At 52.7% G+C, this 14,268-nt stretch overlaps 1 pseudogene; it reads right to left on the bottom strand.

Moving 5' to 3' along the window:
* Nucleotides 1-106: 106 nt before the first annotated feature.
* On the bottom strand, nucleotides 107-10,859 carry LOC140608773 (sialic acid-binding Ig-like lectin 13; annotated as a pseudogene).
* Nucleotides 10,860-14,268: the final 3,409 nt, after the last annotated feature.

Consider the following 14,268-nt stretch of genomic DNA (forward strand, 5'->3'; position numbering starts at 1 on the left):
TTTTGCCTTAATTTTGATTTTTTAAATGGTGTATTAAAACATTTATCTGGATCACTGAGATTTTTGGGCACTCCCTTCAGTTTTGCATCTGGGGCTAGTTTCTCCCTCACTTCACCTTAATCCTAGTCCCTCTGGAGAGGCAGATGCTTGAGAGGTCAGAATCTGCAGGGCTGCAAGGTAAGGGGTTTGGACTTTATTCTCTGAGTAAGGGGTCTGCAAACTATAGCCCAAGGATCAAATAAGGCCCATTGCCTGTGTCTGTAAATAAACTTTTATTGGAATACACCTGTGCTCATTCATTTACATATGGCCTATGGCTGCTTTTACTCAACAACAGCAGAGTTGGGTGCTTACAATAGACTGTAATACCTGCAAATATCCACCATCCACCAAAAATATCTATCTGGCCCTAGATATAAAAAGTCTCCAGTCTCCGGTCTAGACAATGAGGGCAAACAGTTCAAATGCAAGAACTGTATAATGATGGTTTTTAGATAACTGTTTGGTGTAGGACAAGGGAGATGAGAAGCAAGAAGATGAGGGGGTCCAGGGAAAAGATTATGAAGACTTGGCAATGGTGGGGGTCATGATTGGGGGGAGGCTGACACTAGCTGTTCTTAAAAGGAAAAATAGACAAGACATGGTAAATTTGGAGCTGTAGGAGAAGAAAGGGAGGACAATGAGAAGGTGACTCCTCCATGCCTGGCCTTAAAGAAAGAAGAGGGGGTGGTTGTGCTGTAATAAAGATGGGGGATCCTTAGGGAGGAGCTTGATGGCAAGATGTCCAGGTCACTCACCTGAGAGACTGACCTCGTGACAGCATTTGCATCTTCCATACCCACATTCCTGGTGCTCACTTCTGGCCTTGTGGCTTTCTTCCTGCAGGATCTCACTCTGAGAGAAGAGAACAGGGAGCCTTTCAGTCTGGCCAGCTCAGGGGGCTGTGGGCAGACTGACTCCCTCCTCTGTTCTCTCTTAAGGGGCTAGAGGGTGATGGAGGTGCTAGGGTGGTGGTCCCATTCTGGAGACCCCAGTGTTATCCATCCTGGGCAATGGGGCCAGAATTCTGTGACAGACTCAGCCAGGTGCCATCAACTTCCTTCCTTCCCTTGCTTCGGGGTCTTGACCCACCCAAGTCCCTCCATTCTGTGTCCCCCTGCCCTTCCCACCCCAAGGCTATCCCTCCCTCCCTCCCCAGGGTCAATGCTCACGTGATGACAATGATGCAGAGAAACAAGAAGAGCAAAGCCATAGCAGCTGCTCCCCCAACTGCCCCCAGCACCCCTTCTGATAAAGGCCATGCGTTTCCTGCAGACAGACTGGATTATTGGTGATTCCTCTCCAAGAACTTGGTACCTTCTCCCACTCTCTGGAGGAGCCCAGATTCCTGTTTTGTAGCCCCCCTGCCAGACTCCAAACACAGGTACCTGGGTCTGGGGGAGGGGATTAGGACTGAGTGAGGGAGGCATACAGAGGCTGGATTGCAGCCTATCTTTATTTAAAATGTGGATATTTTGTTCATGGTAATATTTATTTTGCATTCACTTTTATTTTTAAAAACACTGCTTTGCAGTATTACTTCTCATTACTGAGGTTTCTTGGCTTCCCCTTAAATTTTGTGCTCATGGTGAGTGCTTCACTTGTCTCACCCTCCTCTCTGCCCTACAAATCAAGGACCTGTGTCCCCAGACACGCCTGAGCAGACCCCAGCTCCTCTTTCAAGACCTATGTCCTTCCCCCGGCTTCCCCTCCCAGCCTTCACCCCACCCTACAGCCCTGGTCTGGCAGGAAGAAGACAGTGATACTGTATGTGGCAGGGAAAATCCTGGCCTCACAGGGAAGCACAGACCAAAGTTGAGCTCCCCTGCAAGGCTCAGGGGCTGCTAAGGGTGCTGGGGGTGGTGCTGTCAATCTTCAGCCCCACCCTACAGGTGCACTCACTCAGGGAGGAATGCTGGGAGCCCACCATGGTCTGAGCTCGGCAGGTGAATTCACCCTCATCTTCTGGCACTTGAGGCAGCTCCAGCATCCCAGGGTTCAAGGGATTTGAGGAGCACAGGGTCAAGCTCCCTTAGGCCCAGCTCAGCCTGGCGCGGCGGGGGGGGGGGGGGGGTTGCTGTTGATGACACAGACTAGGCACAGGGACTGGTCCTCCAGGACAGAAAGAGATGAGCCGTTCTCCAGGGCTATGGATGCTAGAGAAAAGGAGACAGAGGGTCAGAGAGACAAAAGATAGAGAGAAAGCAGAAGGACTTGAAAACAGACCAGATGAGGGGACAGAGAAACAGAAGTAGGTTGAAGTGCAGGAAAAGGCACGCTTTCTCCCCTTGTTGGTGGGAATGCTCACTTGTCCACCCTCCATGTAGGACAACTGGCCACATACCTCAATTGAAAAGAACATAAAAGCTACATTTTGCTTTTAGGAATGTATCCCACAGACATGCATACATCGTTGTGAAAAAAGACACAAGATTACTTATCACAGCATTTTGGCTAATAGAATAAAATGAATGCCATGATTTTCTTTTTTTTAAGATTTTATTTATTTATTCATTAGAGGCAGAGAGAGGCAGAGACACAAGCAGAGAGAGAAGCAGGCTCCTCTCAGGGAGCCTGATGCGGGACTCAATCCCGGAACCCCAGGATCACGCCCTGAGCCAAAGGCAGACACTCAACCTCCTGAGCCACCCAGGGGTCCCGCCATGATTTTCCATTAGGAGAAGATGCACACAGAAGCAGAATCCATCCGTGGGAAGGAACAGTGCACAGTCACAGAGAAGAAGGTGAACACTCTGTACTACTGATAGCATAGGACCCCTCTAGGCGAACACACTGAGGCTCAGAGCAGCCTATGGACATCACATCTCTGAAGTGTGCTATCCGTGCGCCCAGCAGGCCCAGAGGGACTCAGCCACCTGGTTCCAGGCTGCCCAGCAGCCAACAGAGAAGCCATCCTCCATTCACATCTCAGCCCCTGGTGAGAAGAGGAGGATCGTCCATGTCCCCAACCCCTGCTTGGCTGCAGCCCCCACAGGTGCCAAGAAGACCCTCACCACCAGCAGCAGCCAGCCACCCAATGGCCCCAAGTGGGGCAGCCAGCCCCTGAAGGAGCACAGGTTGTCAGGCATGGCATCCAAGACCACCACCACCGTCACCCCCAGGTGCGTTGCCCACAGCCCAACTTTACAGAGTTTAAAGAAGCCCATTATTCCGAAAGAGTTTGGGGGCAAAGTCCCCACAGTCATCTGCCAGCAGTATCTGAACTTGTTCATTGAGGAATGCCTCAAGTTCTGCTCTTCAAACCACGAAGCCATAGAGAAGGCACCGAACGAGGAGAAGGTGGCCTATGACCGCAGTCCCAGCAAGAACATCTACTTGAACGTCGCTGTGACCATCCTCAAGAAGCTGCGGGGCCTGGTCCCCAGCTCCGTGCCTGGTCTGGTGCTGGGAGGCAGGTTGGCCACCAAAGGCAGCTTCTGGCTCAGCCTCCGGAGCAGCCCCAGGGGCGGAGGCTGGGATCTGAAAGGGGCCGCCGTGTACGGCGCATCAGGGAGTACCTGCTAAGGGGGACCAGCTCAAGGAGAACGAGAACGGATACCCCTTCCCGCCCCCAGCGGCAGGCGGCGGGGGGGGGGGGGGGGGCGCCGTCATCTTCACCGCGGAGGAGAAGCCCAAGGACTCCTCCTGCAGGATCTGCTGCCGGTGTGGCAGGGAGTACCTCGTGTCTGCGTCGGGCTGGGGCTGCGGGGCCGCGGAGGAGGAGGAGGAGGAGGAGGAGGAGGAGGAGGAGGAGGAGGAGGAGGAGAGCTACTACCACTGCGGCGCGGCTGGGAGACTCCGTCCACGCGCTGCTCGGCCGCCATCGGCTCCACGGGCTGCCGCCAAGCGACACGTGCAGGGTGCAGGACGGCGGGAAGGAAAACCCCGCAGGCTCTGTGAAGACTTTCGATAAAGAACCTTGGGGGGGGGATCCCTGGGTGGCTCAGCGGTTTCACGCCTGCCTTTGGCCCAGGGCTCGATCCTGGAGTCCCGGGATCGGGCTCCCGGCATGGAGCCTGCTTCTCCCCCTCTCCTCTGCCTGTGCTGCCTGTGTCTCTGCCTCTCTCTCTCTCTCTCTCTCTCTCTATGTCTATCATAAATTAAAAAAAATAAAAATAAAAATAAATAACCTTCGGAAGACGCCCACCCGGGGATTTACGCCCCTGACTGTGAAATGTCCTACACCACGTATGGCCTGGAGCTGACGTGTGTCACGGTGGTGGACACGGACATGCAGGTGGTTTAGGACACCTTCGTCAAGCCGGACAATGAGATGTGGACTACAACACCAGGTTTTCGGGGGTGACTGAGGCTGACCTCGCCCACACGAGCATCTCGCTCTGGGACGTCCAGGCTGTCCTGCTGCGCATGTTCAGCGCCGACATCGTCCTCACCGGACACAGCCTGGAGAGTGGCCCGCTGGCCTTGAAGGTCATCCACAGCACCGTGGTGGACACGTCCGTGCTCTGACTGCCTCAGATCATCCAGGACGACGTGGACGGGCACAGCTCCGGCGAGGTCCCCAGCGCCTCATGCGCCTGGTGATCTGGAAGATCCGAGAAGACGCCCAGACCAAGCGGCGACGGCTGCGGCCTGCCCGCCTCCCCCGCAGCCCCGGCCCGGCCTCTATCCCAGGCCTCTTCCAAAACAGTGCAGTAAATCTCGAGAGCTAGCCCTGTCCACGTCGCCGAGACACGGAAACAGAGAGAGTGGACGAGCCCGAGACCACCTGGAGGCCCGACACCCCTGCCCCTTGCGCCGCCCCGCCTCTCTGCCCCCCCACTTCTGTCCTCTGGAGACTGCTGCTGACGCCGATGAGGCCGGGCCAGACTCCACCCGGCGCCCAGTGGGCCCTGCTGAGTCCCCGGCAGCCAAGCCTCCCACTCCTGCCCCTTCTCCTGCCGGGCAGGCTTTTCCTGGGTGTGTGTGTGTGTGTGTGTGTGTGTGTGTATTGTTATTTTTATTATTTGTAATTTAAATCCGATGACTACTTGCTTTCCCCAGCTGGAGAAGCCCTGGTGCTGCCTTCCCTGTGGGGGGCGGGGCAGGGGGGAGGAGTTAGAGGATCGGTGCCGCCAGCTGGCACCTTGGCAGCCACCAGGACCGAGAGTCCAGCCAGGCCTGGGTCGGATGGGTGGGAACTGGCCTCCCCAAACCCGCCTGGACTCCGTGACCTCTGGGAACCAAGCCAGCCCCCCTACCCCCTACCCCCCAGGACCTCGCTTCGGGACCCCTCCAGGGCCCATCAGCCTCTGGACCCTGCCTTCCCGCCAGAGCCCCGCCCTCCCCCAGGGGCTGTCTGTAAAGGCCTGCAACCCCCCTAGGGCCCGGAGCCCGGAGCCCCCCAACCCGACAGGGACAGAATAAATGTTTGTATGGATTAAAAAAAAAAAAAAGTGTCACTTCCCGGGAGGGGACTGGGTGTCTGAGGACAGACTCTGCTGTGCATTCTGAATGTTTGTCCATGTGAATATATTACCTGTTCAGAAGTACCTAAATAAGCAGTTGTTAGAGAAAATAAAAGACAGGGCAGGAGGAGTCATCAGGAGATACATGATAAGGGGCAGATCTGTGGGCTGCTTGTTGCCCTGTTCTCCTTGTTCTCCTGATAACAGTGGGGAGGGCAGAAATGGGGGAAGGGGAGGTTGAGAGGGACAAGGCCATGGGTGCTGGGGAGGGGGAAGACCAATGGGTTCACCCACAGGGGGGACCCGGCCCTGCCCTCACTCCCCACACCCCAGGAGGAGGTTCCAAACTACCTATGCCATTTCCTTGGGAGACAGTTGCCATCAAACTCTGTGGAGAGTCTGGGACAGAAAGACATGGTAGATTCATGTAAATGGAGGGGGCTGGTGGACATTGGCCCTCTGTCCCCATGAGCTGCATAAATGGGGAAAAGGTGGAGACAGGTGTCCTCCTGATCCCTCTCAGCCCAGATTTTGGAACCAGTACCAGTGTCCCAGACCCTGACCCCCCACCCCACTGCCCTCAGGACCCAGTCAGGGACCTAGCATGGGGCAGTCCTGGCCTGGCTCTTACAGACATGTTGAGATGGATGGTCCTCATCATAGTCACGCCAGCCCCAGGCAAGGTCACCTGACAGGTGAGAGGCATGCCATCCATGGCCCTGGGGCTGTGGGGTGAAGGTGAGCATTGAGGAGAGGAGGGTCCTGGGTCCTGGGGATGTGAGGGGAGGTGACATCCAGGAGAAGATGGGAGGCATGCCCTGTTCACAGGTCCAGGGCACAGAGCAGTCAGGTTCCTTGGATGGCCAGACTCTAGGGTCCCCGGGATAAGGATGTCAGGTGTGTGGGTCAGGGCTGTCACAGGGGAGAGGGGAAGACACAGGGATCAGGAGAAGGTTCAAGGTGTGGCCCTGAGAGAAGCCTCAGGCTTGGTTCAGCTCCTGCCTCTGAGCCCCAACATGGGTTACCTCCAGTGCCTCCTGGGAAGTGTGTCCCATCCTGGCTATGTCCCAAGACCCCTGTCCTTCCCCTATGGTCTTTCCTGGAGTCTGTCCCTTACCTGTCACACGCACAGAGAGCTGGTTAGATGTGTAACTCCATTTCATTTGTACTCTCCCCTCCCCCCCTGAAAAAAGTATCTTCCACTGTCCCCACTCCTGGAGTCTCTGATGTGCAGGGAGCAGCCATAGGTCCGGGTGTTCCCGAAGAGGTGGAATCGGCCCTGGGTCTCCTCCTGCACTTTAGGACCTGGGTTGTTTGTGGCCACTGGAGCATCCTGGAATACATTGACCCTTTCCCAGAACCAGTAACTGAGAGCTGGGGTAGAGTGAGACCAGTTGCCCCGGGGGTGCGAGAACCTGCAAGGCACATGCACACACAAGCCGTCCTGCACTGCCATCAAGCCCTTCACCTGCAGCCTGTAATCCCCCTAGAGCTCCCTTTTGGGCCTCCTCTGGCAGTCCGCCCCCTCCCTCCTCCAGAGCAGGGCCAGTAGCAGCAGGATCATGTCTGTCTGGGCTTGGCAGTGCCAGGGTCCCCAGGATGTCTGTTTCTTTTCTTTTCTTTTTTTTTTATGATAGTCACACACAGAGAGAGAGAGAGAGGCAGAGACACAAGCAGAGGGAGAAGCAGGCTCCATGCACCGGGAGCCCGACTTGGGATTCGATCCCGGGTCTCCAGGATCGCGCCCTGGGCTAAAGGCAGGTGCCAAACTGCTGCGCCACCCAGGGATCCCGGATGTCTGTTTCTTAAGGCTGGTCTCTCAGAAACTAAAAGTTGTAAGATTCAGAGGAAGCCCCGACAGGAAAATGAAGGTGATGTCAGACAGTGACCCTCCTCAGAGAAGGAACTTCAGATGCTGTCAGGGCCAGGACAGCCATTGGAAATAAGCCATCCACCACTACACATCCACTCCTGGGGACTCTGGGCCTAGAGGCCAGAGAAGGTGAGAGCCTCACTCAAATTCACACATTGCACAGGGCTCAAGCCCTATCTCCTGCTTCCCTGCTGATACCGTCCCCTTCTGGGCTTGTTTTCTGCAAAGTGAAAACGAGTCCCTTCTGGCTGGATCTCCTGAGTCACAGGCTGTGCACGTCTGTGGAAGTCAGTCCTGCCAAGGATGGAACACAGGGACATGGGAGATGGGGGGAGATGGGGTTGGGGGTGTAGGAGACAAACTGTCCTCCCTCCCTTGGCATCAAGGTCTTGGGCATCCCCTCCCTGCTCATGAAGTCACACACTAGCCCTGGCCATTGCCCCGGGAGTCACTGTCCAGTGGGAAGACAGTAATTGTCCAGCACCTGGAGCTCCCTGTGACAGAGGACACACAGGCAGGGTGAGGTGCTGCTCTCTCCCCAGGCTGGAGGTCATGTCATAGGAAGCCTGGGCAGGGGGGACACTCGGGCAGTGAGGCAAAGACTCCAAGGATATTGAGGGGAGCCCCACTCAAAGGAGAAAAGGGAACTTGAGGCTGTGATTGTACATGGGGTTGGTATGAGGAGAAGTGCAGAAGAGAAGGGGCAGATTTAGAAATGGATAAAAACTTCCCCTTCCCTCTTCCTCGCAGCTGTCTGGTACCAAGACGATTTCTTCACCATTGCTATCTCTGGGGACCATACTCCTCTTCAATGCTGCAGAGCATGCAGGGCCTGGCAATCTATGGGGCTTTGCCAGTGCAGGTTCTGCTCCCAGAAGTCATGTTTGCAGGAGACACGGACTGAGTAATACCAGCAAGGTGTCCTCCACCCTTCAGATGGTGTTGGTTTCGTGAGAGAAGAGACGTACACTGAATTCACAGAAAGTTTTAACTATGTGGCTGGAGGCTGGGAAAAGGTTCTGGGAACCCTGGTAGGTGGTACTCCCTTCCACTGATGTTGTTTCTCTTGACACATTTTCTGGGGAGAATTATACACACAAAGAAGGGCGCCCACAAAAACAACTCAGTGATTCATCACTAGATAGAAATAGAGCACCCTGGACCTCCCCCTTGGTCCTCATCCCTATCACACACCCTGCTCCCTCACAAAGGATCCTCGAGCATTACTTTAATGCAAATTGTTCTCTTGCTTTTCTTCACAGTTTTATCACCTGAGCACGATGTCTTCAATACTATGGCTTTGCACATGTTTTCTTAAGACTTTGTATGCGCAGAAAAAATTACTGTCTGTTTTCTTCCACTTAACTTCATGAATCTTCCTGTCCTACATTACCCCTTCCCAGAACCATTACACATAACCAGGGGTACAGTCAGCACTGGGGTCACTGAGAAGGAAAGGGGCAGGATTTGAGCATGCATTTATGCACTCCCACACCATCAATGATTCCTGCATTTGCAGCCCCACCCCCCTTCCCAGCCCCCTGTCTCAGACAACCCATTCTCTCCCAGCAGGGTCAATTGCAGCATCAGAGTTAGAAAGGCTGGGCCAGGCCCAGTGTGTTTCCATGGCCCCCAGTTTGCAAAGAAAAGCAAGAATGAGGAGATATAGGGAAGTCACAGAGAATCTAGCCGTGTGCAAAAAAGGAATTTACAAAAGAAAAAAAAAAGGAATTTACAACCCACACGCTGTCAGAGCTGGGAAGCCTTTTCGCCCCACTGGTCCAACTTTCAGAAGACACCAAGGTCCAGAGAGGGCAAATGAATTGCGCAAATCATAAGGATACTTTGTCTTAGGCACCACTGTCTACAGGAACCCCCTTCATCAATCTTTGTCAGCCCAGGATTCATTGAGCTGGGAGATGGGTAGCTTATGTTAATCTGACAGTGAAGAATTATCAGCTCTTCTCATGAGGTGAGAGAGGAAATTTCAACCATTCATTCAACAAGCATCTACATTGTGCCTTCAGGTTTCCAGTAAAGGGGTGAATATGAGAGACCTAGCCCTTTGAGGGGAGCATCATCTAGTTGGAAGACAGATTATCTGATGATTCCAATGCCATAGGGTAGATGGTTGGGATGGGAGAGGCACAGGCTGGGATGGGCGGGGTTCTTGCTCTTCTGGACTGCAAGATGAATTCTGCAAGGTGAGTTTTCAGGAACAAGTAGACATGGTAGGGAGTTTCAGGCAATCTCAAGGGATGTGAATTCCACAGATGATCTTGGTACCCCAAGACTTTGTGGACTCTCCAGTATTGTGTTCTAAATCCCACTCAATCTTCCACTGTGTTGGAAATCCTCCTCCAGCTACCAAGCTTTGTGCTCTGTGACCAACATCACCTCTGCCCCAGCAGAGGTGAGGCCACCACCCACAGGGGGTGCTTTCTCTGTGCAGAACTTACCTATGGGTAGCTCTTAGAAAGCACGGTGGTGCTGTCTGTGGTGCTGATTCAGAGGGCAGTGCTGACTTCGGGCATGTCCACAGCTCTGTGGAGTGGCCAATCACACAGAACAGGGATGCTAGGTCTGGAGTCTGGACAGTCAGCATGTCAGATGTGCTGTGGAGGACTTGGGTCTACCTGGGAGGGGAATTTCAGGGGAAGGGAAGACCTGAGTCTCTCCTCCTTATCCTATCCACCCTCAGAAATGTCCTACAGACAATGCCAGGCTGTTGTCAGTGGTCCAAGATCAGGGGAAGTGAAGGTTCTGTGTTGCTCTTTTACATATCTCGTTCCATTTCATTTTCTGAACATCCCTAGCAGAAATGGGTAATCCCCAAGGGGAGGCAGTCAACACTGAAGACAGATGAATAGCTGTAGGAACTAGCTTCAAAGACAACCCCAAACAATACCACCCATCCTTTATACAAACATGGAGCTCCTCTCATTATGATATAAAGTTTATTATTATCTCCTCCTCTTTTTTATTTTTTAAAAATTATTTATTTATTTATTTATTTATTTATTCATTCATTCATTCATGAGAGACACACAGAGAGAGGCAGAAACACAGGCAGAGGGAGAAGCAGGCTCCCTACAGGAAGCCCGATTTGGGACTCAATCCTAGAACCCTGGGATCACACCCTGAGCCAAAGGCAGACACTCAACCACTGAGCCACCCAGGTATCCCTATCTCCTTTTGAATCAAGGTTTGTTCCACAGGTGCTCTGATCAACGGGATGTGGAGGACAAGGTGTTCTGAGACCTCATATATTAAGAAGGCCTGGTAGTTTCCTGCCTTGCAGATTCCTGGGCATTTATGTAAGCAATTCAGAGACTCTGGTGAAGACAGAGGCTGCATAGAGGAATCTGAGGGTCAGACACCCAGCCCCAGTTCCAGCCACCATCTCAACACAACTCCCTGAAAGAGCCCAAAGCAAGCTAAGAGTGCAACTGCCTAGCTGGACTCTGACCAGTTTACATCACCAGCACTGTGAGAAAGAATAAAATGATTGTTCAGGCTACCAGGTTGTAGGGTGGCATGATGTGCAGCAATAAATAACCAAAATAGTAGCCCATGCAAGTCACAGCTAATAGGGAAAAAGTAACAGGAGGTTACTGCCAGGAGGTTTACTGGCCAGATGAATTTTTCCACATACTATATTTCAAGGACTAAAATGGTGATCTGAGGCCTTCATTTGATCTGAGAACTACATTTCCAAGAATCTCCTTCCTCATTTGATTCCAGGTTAAAGCTGACCACAAGAGAAGGCAGAAGGGGAAGCAGCAGCCATGAGGCTCCAAAGGTCAGTGGAGAGGCAGTTATTACTGCAGCTCCCACACCCTGTGGCTGCTCTGGCGACTCACCTTGTCAGCGTGACATAACAGCTGCTCAGTTGCTGGGAGGCAAGGAGGGTGTTGGGGAAACCTGGCTGAATTTCTGGGGGCAAGGACTATCGACCCTTGTTACAAGGATGGGTGACTCAAGTAGATGCAGGTGGCCCAGAGTAAAGTTTACAGTGATATGCAAAGGATCCAGGAAAACAGTGTCTCCTACTAAGACATTGTCTCAGGATCTCTTTAACTTGAGAACAAGGGCCATTTGCCTATTCACAGGGCCCCATTGTCTTGCCTGAGCAAAGGACAGGATATGGCCAATCATTTCAATACTCAGAACAACCAGTGTCCAGCTGTATGTGTGTGTGTGTGTGTGTGTGTGTGTGTGTGCTGAAAGTTGGTTTCCTAGACCAGTGTGATGATTAATTTTATGTGAGAACTTGACTGGGCCATGAGATGCCCAGATTAAATATTATTTCTGGGTATGTCTGTGAGGGTGTTTCCACATGAGATTAGCATTTGAATCAGTGGATTCAGTAAAGTAGATAACCCTCCCCAAAGCCAGTGGGCATCATCCAATCTGTTGAAGGCCTGAAAAGAAAAAGCAGAGGAAGAGCAGACTCATTCCTTTCCTGCCTGCCTGTGAGTTGCAAAATTGGTCTTCTCCTGCCCTTGGACTGGGACTTGCAGCATCAGCAACCCTGGTTCTCAGGCCTTAGGACTAGACTGGAATTACACCCCTGGCTTTTCACCCCTGGTCTTCAAGTTTCAGGTGGCAGACTGTGGGACCTCTTGGCCTCCCTAATTAAGTTAGTTCTTCATAGCAAATCTCTGGTGCTTTTTCTCTGGAGAACCCTGCCTAATACACTCAAAAGGGGGACAGGTAGACTAAGCCAGGTCTCATGGACCATATTTCCTACTTTCTCACTATTTTCATGAGAAATAGAAGGCACTGATGGGCTTAAAGCTAGAGTTGGAGAGTGAAATGGTCAGATTTGTGTTTTCAGGTGTTCTCTCTGGTTGCCCTAGGGAGGTTGGGTTGGAAGGGCAGCTGGAGTGAAGCTCACAGTCTGGGGCCACTGATAATCTAGTACTGCTGTTAATAAGGATTCTTGTCACAAAACACAGCACGGCCTTCATTCAACCTCATCGTTACCTTTGAGAATGTTGGGCTTTACTCTGCCTACAGTAGGTAATAAATGCTTGTGGAATGCAGACCATTAAAAGTACAAATTTAGGGGGGGAAGTGACAAATCTGGTATATAATAGGAACCAAATTTTGAGTTAAAAACTGTATAGTGAAAAAAAACTGTATAGTGTTAACAAGGTAACTCTTGAGTGGTGGGAAGACAAGGCTCCAAAGGCTAGTCCCTCTGCTGGAACAGGGATGGGGGAGGAGGTGTGTAGATGGGGAGCGGCCCAGATAGAACATGAAGGAACAATCACAGGATGTGTAGGCCAAGTGTTTCCAGGAAGAAACTGACCATGACATCCACATATCTGTCCCCCTGGGATCCAGGTCCATGCTTTAGTCCTGTCTTGAGAAGAAGGGAGGCTCAGTCAGGCCTCTCTGCCCCGGTCTCTGAGGGCCTTCACATCTGCAGAACTGACACGGGTTTCAGATCAGAGAGCCGCCACTTTATTTATTTTTTTTTTAATTTTTTTTAATTTTTATTTATTTATGATAGTCACAGAGAGAGAAAGAGAGAGGGGCAGAGACATAGGCAGAGGGAGAAGCAGGCTCCATGCACCGGAAGCCCGATGTGGGATTCGATCCCAGGTCTCCAGGATCGCGCCCTGGGCCAAAGGCAGGCGCCAAACCGCTGCGCCACCCAGGGATCCCCAGAGAGCCGCCACTTTAATTCCAACTCTAGGCAGGAGGGGACAGCTCAGCCCCACCTGGAATCCAGGGGCCCATCACCAGACTTTCCTGGAGAGGGACAGGCCCATGCCCCTGGTGTAGTAGATCCAGGTGAGGCCATAACCGAGGAAGAAGCCAGTTCCCATGGGAGCCCTTCTGATCAGAGTGAGGATCGGGGGCCAGGAGCTCTCCTGTTTTTCACACAGTTGCAGGAAGAGGGGTTTCTTGCAGAAGAGGGTACAGAGGATGAAGTTCTGGCCCCAGCCCCAGGCCCTTCCACATCCCAAACACCTAACCAGGCTGTCCACCCCTAGAACCTGTATTACAACTTACTCTGCAAGAAAGGCTAGAGAAAATGTGCTGGGAGCCCAGCAGGTGCTGAGCCTGGCAGGTGAATTCCCCTTCATCTTCAACCCCTACATGGGGCAGCTCCAGGACCCCTGGTGCTGAGGACTGGGAGGGGCTCAGGGTTTTTCCCTCCAGGGACCAGCTCAGCATGGGAGGGGGTTGCTATGGGTCACACAGACCAGGATCCATTGAAGGACAGACAGGGATGGGGGAGGTGAGAAGTGTGTCTCTCCTACCTCCCACTTAGACACAGAAGATGCATGACTATTTTTTTAAAAGATTTTATTTATTTATTCATGAGAGAGAGAGAGAGAGAGAGAGGCAGAGACACAGGCAGAGGGAGAAGCACGCTCCATGTGGGGAGCCCGATGTGGGACTCTATCCAGGGTCTCCAGGATCACGCCCTGGGCTGGAGGCGGCGCTAAACCGCTGAGCCACCTGGGCTGCCCTCTTTTTCTTTTTTTAAAAAAGATTTTATTTATTTATTCATGAGAGACACAGAGAGGCAGAGACACAGGCAGAGGGAGAAGCAGGCTCCCCGCAGTGAGCCTGATGCGGGACTCGATCCCAGGACCCCAGGGTCATGCCCTGAGCCCAAGGCAGCCCTGGGCTGCCCGGCTATTTGAACGATGCTCATATATACACAAATCCAGGAATGCAGAGTGGTTGAAAGACCCTGGAGGGAAGGAGGTCCAGCTGAGCCTGGAAGGAGGAGGAGAACTGGTCATACTAACATGTGGAGGAAGGCTCCTCGGTTGGAAGAGTGATGAGTAAAGGCACTGAGGCTTGTAGATGAAAGGAATGGCAAATGTCTCTGGGGTATACATCTGATGAGCTGAGGAACTTGCCCTGAAGTCCAGGAGAGGCACTTGAGGGCTCTGAGCAGGGAAGGGGTGGGGTGGGCTC

This window comes from Canis lupus, chromosome 1 (genome assembly GCF_048164855.1).
Source record: "Canis lupus baileyi chromosome 1, mCanLup2.hap1, whole genome shotgun sequence".
Lineage (NCBI taxonomy): Eukaryota > Metazoa > Chordata > Mammalia > Carnivora > Canidae > Canis > Canis lupus.